The sequence below is a fragment of the Larimichthys crocea genome, chromosome III (assembly GCF_000972845.2).
Source record: "Larimichthys crocea isolate SSNF chromosome III, L_crocea_2.0, whole genome shotgun sequence".
Taxonomy (NCBI): domain Eukaryota; kingdom Metazoa; phylum Chordata; class Actinopteri; family Sciaenidae; genus Larimichthys; species Larimichthys crocea.
The window spans coordinates 22,583,835-22,598,096 of record NC_040013.1 but is presented as its reverse complement, the minus strand read 5'-3'; the positions used below and the strand labels follow the sequence as shown (position 1 = coordinate 22,598,096).

Genomic DNA, 14,262 nt, shown 5'->3' with positions numbered 1-14,262 from the left:
CATAAAGCTGCATGAGTGATTGTTTGCCAACAGAAGTAAGGGTGTTTATTCAAGTACTGTATTTCTTTAGATTTTTACAGTATATATAAGTCACACACCACCACTGATTTCGGTGAAACCGGATCATATTGAGAAAATTTCCTGATGGACAGTAAACTGCTAGTATTAGTTTATCTTAGCTCAGTGCTAATCCAACAGCAAGAAGCTATTACCCACTTACCCAGCTCCGGTTCTGGCACAACACCAGCTCCGCTCCCCCATGAACATTCCCCCACTGTGATCCACTTTCACCAAAATCAGTGAAATAGGTGGTTTCGTTTGCGGTAAAGCCAATGGCAGTGTAAAGAATGGACAGAGCCTGAGTGACGTCACCCACAGGTTTTCGAAGCACTGCATGTTTATTTCTGCCGTAAAATTGTGCATAATAATAATGCCGCTTATAGAGGTTGATTCACTTCTGCAGCCTGTCTCAAGCGGCCGCTCGAGGAATTACGGTTTTTTAGCACTTCCGGATTGGCTTCATTTCCCAGCACTGGAGGTAAAGTGCTACGTGCTCGCAGGTGATCATGCTCGGAGAAGTTACATAGGATGAGAACAGACATACAAATGACAAAGACCCAATTCACCTGATTACACATCAGTGTATCATTACATTATGTTTCTTTAAAATGCATATAATATATATTTTTAAAAAAAGAAGAACACAGCATCCAGTAATCACATCGCAGGCAGAAAGAAGAAGATGTTTGTTTTCTTAAAGAAATCTTGTGGTCTATCATCAGCCTCACAGTTCACTTCAGGTCATTGTACTCCTAATTTAAGGACAGATTTTTTTTCATTTGAGTAACTCTGTCTGTCTTGTTTTTTTTTTTTACTCCTCTTGTCCTCTGCATCTGTGTGTGTGTAGGTGTGCGTGCGTGCATGCGTGCGCTCATCTGCAAGACATGGAAAGTACGGTGCCTTCCACAGCTTGGCACATGCTCAGATAATTATATGTCTTCCACACACAGACACACATACACACAACTCATTAACACACATTCAAATGGTCACGTGCATAAATGGCTCCTACCCATGCACACACGCACACATACGCACATTCACACATGTGTGTTTGTGAGTCAGAGCAGCGGTCCAGCAGGGTGGATTCCTCCATCTGCAGAAAAAGAGAGAAGTAACTTTTTTTTTTAACCCTTTGTGGTTTAAAGGTGCAAGGAAAGAGATACAGCACGTCTGCTTTTTCTAAACTGAAATTAAATTGCATGATTATTTTGTGCTACAGCGTACAGATCTGCTCTCTCATGTGGCGTGCCCTCAGAGAAAAGACTATTTGCTTAATGACAGTGAACCCCCTTTATTAAACTCATTAAACTTACTTAACCATCACTCTTCATTAGCTGATAACACTGACCAGCAGGCTTTGAACCGCAACCCACATTAGATTTCTAGCTAATGAGAGAGAGGATGTTGTGAACAACAACTTGCCTTTCTTGGACTGTGACGTACATATTAATGAAGACAAGAGCCTCCACTTTGGGGTTTACAGGAATCCAACACACACAGACCAGTATCTACTCTCACCACCCACTAGAACATAAGCTAGGTGCTGTCAAAACCCTGCAACCCCCAGGGCTGATAAAGCACGTTAACACAGTGGGTGATGAAGAAAAGGAAGGGTAGATGCAGCAACATTTTATCCCTTATGAAATCTGAGGATTTTCAAAAAGCATAGAATCCTGGTCTTCTTCAATCCAGATAGAAACTGATACACCCCAAAGACCATACTCCCCACACCCAAAGGGACAAGGGACACTCTTTTAGTGAGAATAGTGTTTCGTAGTTTGGGCCAGGAACACAGGTGAAGGTGGGCATCTATGTAAAAGTAGAGAAACAATCCCTCAACAGAGTACGATGCCTCAGACACCACTTATCCCCTGACCTACAATGCTGTCCTTTCATTCCTTCCCCCGGAGACTGAACAGCAATTCACACTTGAAACAATGGCCTGGTTTACAATCCCACCTAGGGAAATACTTGGGTTTCCCCACCAGTCACTCAGCACTGAAAAAGCCTCTTGTATGAGAAGTGAAACATCTTCACCGATCTACAACCAGTCCAGGTGCCCCTGATTCAACCCAGAGAACCTTCACAGACTTTCTAGCCAATGTTTCTTCAGCAACACTTTACTTCATTTAAAATTAATAAACATTATATAAACATACTTTGATGTAGCTGCAAGCAGATATAAGGACATCTATACTTCTTCTATGTAGACATATTTTATTACAACTGCATTTAAGTTGTTGGGGGCCGCAGTAGTTCAGGATCTTGGCTTGGGAACTGAAAGGTGACAGGTTCATGTCCAGCATGGATCACATTATGGAGCATGGATTGGTGGCTATAGAGGTGCCAGTTGACCTTGTGGGTACTTGTGCCAAGGTGCACTTTAGCAAGGCACTGCATCCCTAACTGCTCCCAGTTCGCCACTACGTGGCATCCCATCACTCCACCATCGTTTGGTGTCCAACCAAAACTGGTTGGTGGTATATTGGGACCCGACAGCTTAGTTTTTTCGCCTCCAGGGTCCCCCAGCAGTTAAATCCTACCATGTATCTATGTCACATAAAGCAAGCAATTACAATAAATGCACTGTGCTGTTTTGATCAGTCCAGTGTTGGACCAGTTCCCAGAAGGAAGCCATACCTGTGGTACCTCACAAAGGAAGCACTTTTAATCCTGGAAGCAGTTTGTGGTTTCAATGGTTTGGTTACAACCAACATGGGTCTCATCTAAACGATCATTGGTTACTGTGTAAAACACAGCAGGAACCAGGTGTGCACATAATTTCCTTACTGTTCCTACCTTTCACTCTCAACTTCTCTCTGTTTCTCACACACACACACACACACACACACACACACACACACACACACACACACACACACACACACACACACACACACACACACACACACACACACACACACACACGTCTGCAGCTCAGTCTGCTGTGTGTTTGCTGCGATGGGGCCAAAACGGGGGCATATTCAGGATGCTGTGGTCAGAGACCTCCAGTCTATTCTCTTCCTCTATTGACTTGGTATTATCAGCAAAGAGCACAAGAAAAACTACTCTGTGAAGAAAGGCTTCTTCCTTCTCTGAGCAGCACTTTGATGTCATCTGAATTCATAAGATGATCATGTGTTTTATATAAAAATCTAATAGGTGATAGGTGTTAGATCAATTTAATTGAGTAAACATTCCAATATTCTTCTCTGAAATAAAGTATGAATTAGAACAAAAATGGCAATACTTAAGTAAAGTATAAGTAAAGACCCAAGATCACAACTTTCAAATGAACCCCCATGTCTTTTATTATACAGGTTTTCCATTGAGTTGTCACCTTTCTGAATATATTAACAAACAGAGATAACTAAATGTTATTGTCCTAACCATGAATATCATGATCGGGTCTTTATATCAGACAAGATCAGAGATGTTTACAGGCTGCATGAGCACCAGCAGGGGAACAGAAGCAGAAGTAAATTAACTTGTGATGCAGCTTACAAATCATGTACAGACAGCGTGTTGTCTGTAGTACTGAAGAGTAAGGAAGGGGTTTTGTTGTGTCTGTTGCTATGACAGTTTAATTATTGTGACTGATAGAGTGATGAGATTATTGTTTTATACAAATATGGTTCATAATGGAACTATTTTAGAGGCTGGTTGCACAAGTGTTTCCCCTTCTGTGTTTTAACTCTTCTTTGCAGTCACTGGAAACCCAAATCCATAACAGGCTTCCGATATGTGATTTATGTACTTGAAATCTTATGTACATAATAATAATCATCTAAAAAGTATTAGGAATTTATTCTGCAAACAAATCATGAAGAAATCAATGTCAGTTGTCCCACAAAACAAAACCACTTTGCTCTCACTCAATCTGATCACTCAATCACATGAATATCATGTGGAGGAAATAAAGAATTTATTAAAGCAACTTGAGAATCACTTTAATCCACCAGGTATGTGTACACACACGAGGAATTTGACTCCGGTTACACTTAGCTCTCGTAGTACAAACATCAAACATTGCGTTGCAACTTTGCGTATAAATTAGTATTTTTGCGATTTAGTGGCCTCAGTTTTGAGTGTAATACCTCTGTGATAAATATGGATAACTGTACATTTCTTATGATTATATTCTGTGATAAATATGGATAACTGTACATTTCTTATGATTATATTACTTACTTTGCTAGCAGCCAAATGCAAAGTAAGTGTAACAACACAAGAAATAGCAGCCAGCTAATATTACTTATTATATATAAAGTTCTCGCCAAGAACCAAAAGTCAGATTTACTCTTGCCCAGCAGCTTCTTGCTCGGTCACTCCCTCCTTTCACTTCTTAGCTTCTTCCATCAACATCCCCTTCACTCTTTTTTAACTCCCTCCACGTCCCTTACCCCAATTATATTGGCTGCTTGCTCAGCTCCTGTTCTGGCACGACACTTGCTCTGCTCCACGTCAGCATTTGTAAGCATTCCTCTTCCCGGTGGTCCAAAACACCTGTAGTACAAACACCTAACACTCCCCTGGTCCTCTGACCTCACTGACTAGAAACTCTATCAATGACTGGGAGTTGATAAGAGGACATCAGACGAAAGGCAGAAAACATTTTCTCCATAAAATATGATCCAGTTTGACTAAAATCTGTGAAAAAGTTGTTGGTGTGTGACCATTGATCTGGTTAAGGAGTACAGATGTTTATTTCACTTAGATCCACGCATGCAAGCTGACACATTCAAATGTACAGTACAGTACTACATAAACTGTTAACCGACAAAAGTCCAGTAAAAGTTGATGTACTGTTGATCACGATTACAATCTCCCACGCACGCACACTCACTTCCCTCTGCCTCATGATCTACAGTTTCTGTGGAAAAACAGCTCAGCCATCTTGACACAACAGATAATATCTTCTACTGGATATTCTGTGTTTTTACATAAGAAGGTAGCTGTAAACAAAACATGTAGGCTCAGCAGAGATTAGTAAGCTAATACTGCCAACGCTCCACGCGGCTGCGAACATCACAAAGGTATCAGATGTCCCCTGTTTACTATGTGTTGGCAGCAGATACAACCAAATATGGAACAGCAGACGTGATGTCTGCTAGATGTTTGATTTTGGTTCACAGACAGGGCTCAAAATACAGGATTCAGATGGAAATCTGCCTGTTGGAGTGTGAACCAGAGTCTGACTAATGTTTTGACAGACAGTATTATCAGCTGATATCGGCTCAACACATATTTGTTGTAGCTAAGTATATTTAGTGAAGTACTGTAGCTTCAATTTCGAGGTATTTGATCTTTTACTCCACTTTAGAGACTTTTAATTCCACTACATTTATTTGACATCTGGTTAGATCAGCAGCAGTTAGATTGAAAGATATATAATGTACGAGATGAAACCTCTTTGTGTTTTGCATGACAGTATTACCTTGCTGAGCTAAAATAAATACAGACAGACTATAACCGGTTTTAGCATATTGAAATAAGATATGCCAGTTATATAGAAGAACATGTTTTATCTTATCCTATCTTATCTTATACTTTCAAATATCTATATTTTTATCAGACTTAAACTCCCATGTTGTTGTTGTTTTTAACTCTGCCAGCTTCCCCTCTTTTTTCAGTTGTAAGAAAATGCGGAAATAACTTCAAGTCTATTTATGTCAGAACTCTTATTTCTGTTTTCTTCCCATCCAAAAGAGACTGAACGAAACAGGTTAAGGAAACAATCCAAAACATAATTCAGATCAACGTATACATTTAACTGCAGAATAGAAAAGAAATGTATTTAGCAAGATGATAAACTGACATCAAACTGTAACCCCGGCAGTAATGCAAAAAATAAAGAAAAAATGTAAAGAAAAAAAATATGAGAAGTGTAGTAATGGGTTAAGGCATTGAATAGTGTTAACTATTAAGAGATTTTTATAGTAGTTCTGCTTTTTAGATAAGGTCCATGACATGGCCAAACGTCAGAAGACAGATTTCAACACTCTCTGAGAGTTTTACCTCTTTTGAAGACATGCTGAAATAAAAACTCCAAGTTCTTGTCATGTGTCCCTGTGTTCATTTTTCTGCCGTCTCTTGCTATAAGTCAAATATGTTTTAAAGGATTACATGATGAACTGTGGACCTGCCTGTGGTAGCACTCCTTCTTACATGGTGGCAGTAGCAGTCTGTTTAAAGCCACCACAGTCTCATGCACGGGGCGAGAGGAGTTGTTCATGATGGATGTCAGCTTTGCTAACATCCCCCTCTCCCCCATTTCCTCTATGGAGACTAGGGGGCAGTCCAGGACAGAGCTGGCCCTTTCCTGTCTCCCTCCGTGCTTCCCCCTCCCCAGCAGATGACTTCATAGGAAAATGCAGATTCCAAAAGGACCTCAGTCTCCCTCAGTAAGTGGAGACGACTATGACCCTCCTTGTACAGGAAGTCTCTTTTGTCCAACCAGTCCAGTTTATTGTTGAGTTGATCACCCAGGCATCTGTATGCTCCCACCATGTTCCCAAGTCTGGTCTGAGGTGTCCTCCTCCTGAAGTCAGCGACCATCTCCATCATCTTGCTGGCACTGATTTAAAGGTGATCTGATACACATCATCAGTATCATCAGATAACTCCTGGTGGTGACAGCTGTCAGTGTTGTGTCTGAAGTCTGACGTCTATATGGTGAAGAGAAAAGGAGAAAGCATCGTACCCTGTGGGGGCCCCTTTGCTGCAAATCACCACATCAGACACGCAGTCATGAAACGTCACATACTGTGGTCTGTCGGTGAGGTAGTCAGAGACAGTCCATGCAGCTGCTTGCAGCTTCCACCTTAGCAGTGATGACTGTAAAAAAAAACAAAAAAACATGACCCTCACAGAGCTTCAAATGTTTTTTCAGGTATGAGAGAGATCTGTGTAGATGACTGTATCACCCACCCCAATACCTGATTGGTAGGCAAATTGTAGCCAGTCCAGATTTGGACTCACCAACAGCCCATTTGCCCTCTTTGTCTGAGCTGCTCCTCCAGCTTCCGTGGCTGCATAGATACGAGTAACCCATAATTGTCATTGTGTGAGGGCTCCAGGCAAGTATTTTGAAGTCCTGGAATGATGAACGACGGCTGGTATAACCAATGGGATGTCCTCTGAAGAAAACAGTCACTGTTTGCATCATATCCTGCAACACTGCCTTATATTATGCCGTCAAATGAACCAATCTTATCTACCTAGCAGGCTAACTTATAGGTTGCAGGGTTTGTCATAGGGTTAGGATTATTGTATTGGTTAGAGCAACAGTCCCTCAAAATATCCATGCACCCTTGAAGAGATGCACTACTGCTTATGTTGCTAAACTGTGGTAACATGCAGACCTACACAAAGTAGCTGGCAAATTAATGTTCAGGAAGTGTTTACGTGTTGCTTGGAATAGTACTGTCATAAAACGCCTCACCGCTGCGAGGCGGAGGACTGTGTGCGCCTAAGACTGAATCACAGCTGTACTGATATTCAGTATAACAGCGCTCCCTCTCGTCTAATGTCGCTTTAAAATCTTATTTTATTATCTATGTGGGCTCCAGTATGAGAAACATCCCACATTCACACACACACACACACACACTTAAAAGCAGAGTTTGTAGGGCAGTTGGTTATTTACATTTTCTCTATGACATGTTTCTTCACAAAGAAGCTTACATCATGTGACCCTGCCCTTCTTTTTAAAATTTTATTCACATTCCTCATTAAAATGTAGAGTACTTCCTATGATACGTGACGCCTCTTTGATGAGCGCTGCAAAAAACAAAAAAAAGAGAGTTCCCCTTCTGCGGCTTTCTGAGAGGAATCTGTGTCCATGCACATACAGTATATGAGCCTGTTTTTACCTTGTATCAAAGCATCTCTACATGTGAGCAGCACTGCAGTGTCAGACGCAGTGTTGCAGCTCTTTGGCTCAGTGTTACATCAGCCTCCATGGAGCAATGCAGCTCTGTAGCAGTTCAGACCAATGTATACCCAACAGAGTCATCCAGGCAAATCAAGCCAGCCGCTCCAAGTCAAGCTAAGAAATCCCAGCTAAAGAGGGCAAACCACAAGTGAACCAGAGTGAAGGAAATAAAACCAACTTAAACAACCCACAGCAAAGGAAAGCGGTAAAATGTAAGAGAACTGACAGACACAATCAATTTAACTCAAACTAGTCCAAACTAACTTGATATGCTGGTCCATGAGACTAATCACAACAATCCCGAGCAAATGTGGCCAGGACAAAACATGTCAGAGGAAACCAAATCAAACCACAAAACACCCGCTGCTAGAGAGCCTAAACAGGAACCAATTTAAAACAGCCAAATCAAATACACCCAACCCAACCTGGACAAAATAATCATGGTAAAATGGAGAAGAAAAACTGAGGAAAAAAAACATCTCCATGCCAGATTAAATGAATCCACACCAGCCAGCAAACACACCAAACTTTAAATCTTGCCAAGAGTTACACGAGAAGACTGACAACTTTCGTGTCTATACAGTAATACAAAACTGCATCCAGCATCCAGTTATCTGGGCACAAAGGCTGGAAACAATGGGAATTTACAAACTCGGTGATTGGACGTGCCAAAATGCACCGTGGGAGTCGTAGTGAGCCATAACCCTGAATTTCTTTACATTCGCAGGCACGGGCTTTGAAGCCAAAGCCAAAGAAGTGAGTCATGTCACACTGTTCATGGGAAAAATGAATGGGACTATCTACTTTTTCCACATCTCTGTTCTTATTGTCAGTGCATTCACTAAAACAGGTTTTGTGTCTAAAAACACATCAGTGAACAAGGCCATAACTTATTTTTAATGAGTTCCACATACCAAAATGTGTATTAATCTGTGGCTAAAAATAGTCCCCAATAAAGGCCCTGTCTTATCGTGTTTGATTCATTAAAGCTACAGCTCTGAGACGTTTTATGAAAGTACTATACCACAGAAAAAAAAGAAAATAAAAGGTGAAATTAAACAGTGGAAAATATTTAATGATTTAAATCAATTTGTGAAAAAAAGAGTTTAAATATGGATTCCTCTGATTTTGCCTGTGTCATTAAAGTAACCAATAAAGTAACTTTTAGAGAATAAAAGTCAGACAATGGTGAGTTAGTTGTAAAAGTCTAAACATGGTCCCTATTGTGTCTGTATACTTGCAATTTACTGTAAAAGGCAACAAGCTGGGTTATTGGAAATGATAAATTGCGTTTGACTGATACACTTCCTGTACTGGCTCTCTCGTGCTCGACTTAACTTCCTGTTTACAGCTCCAACATCCCACAAACCCCTGCTCCTCTGATAGGAAATGCTACACGCGGGGCCGAAGCCTGCAGCCAGCTGAGTTTAGGTATGTTACGTAGAGATAGCATTTCTGCTTTCCTGTGAAATCTGCACAACTGAAGCGTTGACCTTTGCACTGGATCTCTCTTTAGTTCTGTGTTGTGTGGGTTTATTTTGCAACTAAACTTCTGTCAACAGCAGCACTTGTCATTTGACAACCATGAAAGTCTAATTCTGATTATTCTAAGGATGATAAACTCCCAGGATTATGAAATTCTCTCAAGACCAACTGGATAAAAGTAACAGTTTTGGAGTATTTGTTAGTGCTGACACACTGTGTTCAAACCGGTCCCTCAAAGATTCCCTTCCTGCATTCATTTTTCTGTGACAGGGGGAAGAGTGTGCTTGAAAGCTGAAACATTTACAGGATCCTTACAGGAAACAAAAACAAGCACAAGGGGAATTTACACAGTAGGAGTATTTTCACACAGAAAAGCACTGCAATTGTTTTAAATCACTCCGTCATCTATGTGTTTAGGGGCTTTTGGACTAATTGTTAATATGTTTGTTTTATTACCTTTAATTTACCCCATGCCCCACCCCATAGTTAGAGTAAGCACATGTACGCACATCTTCTTATCTCCCCTTTCTTACTACATATCCTGTACCACATTTTCTTCAGTAAATGTGACATGCAAGTGTCACAACCGTCGACATATGTCTATGAGGGCAAAAGGACAAAAGTGCAAAATACAGTTCATGAAGTCAGTTTACGTCAAACAAAAAAGGAACTGTCGCTTGTAAACTTCTTCTCACGAAACATAAAAAAAAACATGCTAAAAGTTTTATTTTTTTCAATTTTGATGTCACTCAACCATGTAGAAAATATTGGAAATCCAAATTAACAGTTCTGACTTGGATGTTTGGTGCTCAGCCTTGGTTTGCTGCTGCTGCTGCCTCTGGGCCCTCTGGGTTAATGACAGGTTTGTCTCACACAACATATAATCGCTGGCAGTTAGCAGAACAAACACGTCATTCAATGAGTCACAGCGAGATTCGGTGTTATTCTGTCTCATGACGGTCACCCTAGACAAAAGAAGCTGTTATTCGTCTTCAGTCTGACAAAAGTTAAATGACTTATCCAAAACTTTTCACAGGTTTCAAACGTGTGTTTTGGTTAATGATGAAGATGTGATGTTTTGCGGAGAGATCGGGTCAAATTGAATTACTCAAATGGAAAGAATGCCAGGAGGAACATCATATCTGTGATGATCTGAGAGCAGTTTGCCTAATATGATGACGGTGTAACGTCAGACACTGTGGTGTGAGGGCTGTAGTCACCATTGAGGACACTGAGGTCATATTCCTCTTTTCCTTCTTGGAGTTTTTCTTGGGAATCTGATCATCACAGCAGCTTTGTTTTTTAGTCTGTTCTACAGTTACAACATACACAAGGGCAGATACTCAGACTTTTAGACAGAATAATTAACAAAGAAATTAATAATTTAGTGTTTCCCCACAGGGACTGTAGTCCTGGCTGAGTAGAGAAGGATTTGGAAACAGCCTTTTCCAATTCAGATAAAATAAATTGTAGATAATTTGACCATTAAGTTAAAGGCCTGAGTATTTTTCAAAATCCTGGCTTCAGCCCAGATAATAGTGCACTGATGAAGTGGTGGTGCTGTAGATGTTTAAGTAATATTCAGGTAACATTGAAAGGAAGGTTAATGGGGGAAAAATCAACCCCATGTAGCACTGATAGCTTTGGTATCACAGAATGTAACAGCTCCTGTTAGGTGTCCATCATACATTGGTACATTTGACTTCCATTACGCCTCCTACTTCAACCAAATGCTGTAAAATGATGCTGCAAATCATGGCACACTGTAAGAAGGACACGTGGTTCGGCTGGAAAGACGCTGCAAACTGTTGCAAACACACCCATGCTATGTGGAGGCTTACCACTTGAAATGTTGCTTTGTTTGGACATGATTCTTTAACGAAAGGGCGCCAAACTAAATCAAGTCCATCTGCGTTGCATTTTACTAGATTATCTGAAACTGATTTACAAAATTTAAGAACTTTTCCCACATAAAATACAATTTTAACAATGTTAAACCATGCTAAGAAAAGTGTGAACGTCCTGGCAGCTTTATGGGATGAATAAAAAAGGAACACAGTAGGACAGATTCACACATGTGAAGCTGTGGTTTGAGCTGTAACACACGTTAAGGCTTCCCATCACAAGACTTCCTCCCCCTCCTGCCATGTGCCTCATTGTGCCACTCTGATAGATTTCATCAGCCGCTTGACTCACTGTAAAACTCTGCAGCAGGCACGCAGACAAATAGATTTAATCTCAGAGAAGCTGGTGAAAGATCTCTTAAACCCCACTTAAGTTAAAAATGAGGTGATGTTGCATAAACTTTACCACAGGTTTCAGAATCAAAAGGTTTCACATCTTCAAAAACAAAGATATCAAAGCTGCTCCATCACCTCGGGTAACTAAACAGCTTCACGCTCCTGAAATTGATTTTTTTTTTTCTCACTGAACTGCAGGGAAAATGATGAGAGATACGCCTGACTATAGTAAAAAATGGAAAGACCTGTGCAACATCCTTGATAAGAATCTTCATCTACTGCTTTTATTTATTTTAGATAGACATTGTTGCTCTGATAGACTGTTGCAGAGAGTTGCGTTTTGTTTTTTTCCGCTTTGCGTTGTGCTATATTGTTCTGTGCTGTGATAATTGATGCAGATTTTAGCTTGTGAGAACAGTTTTTAAAAGTCTGAAAACATCTCAGCTTGGATTTGGATTTTTTTTTTAATCAGTAAGCCTGGGTCACAAACTGTGGTTGTGGAATATGACAGATGTAGGTAGAGGTTTTGATGAAACAAAAAAGAGAATTTCTTAAGCAAAAAAAGTAATAAAATCAAAGCAATATTATTATTTTTTTTAACTCTCTGGAGTGCTCTTTTAAATATCTTTTTAGAACAGATTTATGAGCTTGTCTTCACAGTGTACTCCTCTGTATCGGGGAGTGTATGAATGACTTCATGAGGATACAAAAACAGGAAATACGCTGACTCAGATCGAACGAGCGACACTCTACTGTCTTTTTATTACGAATCAAGTTACATATTTAGACTTTAATAACCCCACTCTGGAGATATTTACTTGTCACAGCAGCGCAATACTCATAAATAAGAAATATATAGAAAGGAAATCTAAGATATACTTTAAACTACTTTATGTTGGATCATATATATTATGCACATATATAAATATATAGAACAGTACATATAATTAACACACTTACACTTACATGGTGGGTGTAGCAGTCTGTTGCTAAAGAAGCTGTTTAACGTCCCCACAGTCTCATGCAGGGGGTGGGTGGAGTTGTTCACGATGGATTTAAACGGTAAATTGAGTGTACTTACATAGCTTCTGCTTTTACACTACATATCTCGTTCACCCATTCACAAACATTCATACACTGAAGGCACAGCATTCAGATTCAAGGACACTTCGACTGCAGGGGATCAGGGATTGAACGCATCCTCTGATTAGTGGATGACCAGCTCTACCTCGTTTTTTTAATCAGTAATTTCCACCACTCGTTTATTATTTATGACTTTTGCCCTGTGAGAGCAAAAGAGGAAGTAGTGTGTTGTCATTATAGTGCATTAGTCTGTATGTCCTGTACATATGGCAGTGTTGACAATAAAGTTGACCAGTGAAGCATTAAGGATTGTTCCCTAAACTTTTTAACTATGACGACAAAGGTTCCCTAATTTAGATTTTTCCTTAACCAAGTTGTTTTTGTGCCAAACCTTACAGATCCTGAGATAACCTCGATAAAAAAAGGCTTGAAATTAAATCTACCCCTTCTCCCATATGTGCAAATACTGTTAATTTAAAAAACATTCCCGAAAAGTCACTAAAAAGTCATTGCCAGACTGGACCATGACTGGCTTCCTAAGTAGTTGTGGTATGACTATGTGCTCATAGTATATTACACTCATAGATTGTAGGAAAGGTCATCTGGATGAGTCATCCCTGCCTCATATACTGGAACTTCATTTAAAGAGAAAGGAGAAAAAGGGAACTAAACAGGAATAGGTCGACCAAAGTGAGAAAAACGTGTCGTGAATGCTCACCATGCCCTCTTTGATACCTTGATTTCCCAGAAATGAAAACCAAGGCGGCCCATAAGAGGAAGTGAGGTTTATCACGTTGTAAGCTCATACATCAGAAATTCAGATTTCAACCAGTGACTCATGATTAACCACAAAGTAAGGTAACCGGGCTACTCGCATACATTTGCAATGCAACCACAGTTCCTCTATACTCAGGTTGAAGTTAATTGCTACACAGAGAAAAAACTTTCACAATTTCCCTTTAAATGATGATTTCAATTCCAGGGGCAGCGTTTAGCTCAGTTGTTAGAGCAGCCGCCCCATGTGTGAAGGCTCAGCCCAGGGTTCGAATCCGATCTATGGCTCTTTCCCGCGTGTCATTCCCCGTCTCTCTCCCCACATTCCTGTCACTGTTCGGCTTTCTCTATCAAAATAAAGCTGGTCAAAAAGGTAATCTTAAAAAAATTTGATGATTTCAATTCCAAGAATGTTTCTTTCCCCATATCATCAGCTGAATTGTCACATTTCTATGAATCACACCGTGTGACACACTGGGCAGCTATCCAGGCGGAATCTTGCTGGATATAGGCTTCAGCTGAAAATGAAAATGAAAGGATAACACGTAAGGCAGGCATCTGTTCACAATTAACAAACCCTCACTGCCTTTTCTTCTTAATTGTGAAACTGCACCTTAAATTCACTGATTGTTAAAAGGATTCCTTGTGCACTGACTAATCACACATGCCACAAAGGCAAAA

At 40.2% G+C, this 14,262-nt stretch overlaps 1 long non-coding RNA gene across 1 annotated transcript; it reads right to left on the bottom strand.

The window, feature by feature from the left end:
- Positions 1-4,210: 4,210 nt before the first annotated feature.
- LOC109136932 (uncharacterized) lies at positions 4,211-8,572 on the bottom strand. Its single transcript, XR_002041546.2, has 3 exons — positions 7,002-8,572; positions 6,830-6,900; positions 4,211-6,731 (listed from the first exon to the last, which is right to left on the bottom strand). It is a non-coding gene; the product is annotated as an uncharacterized LOC109136932 (long non-coding RNA).
- Positions 8,573-14,262: the final 5,690 nt, after the last annotated feature.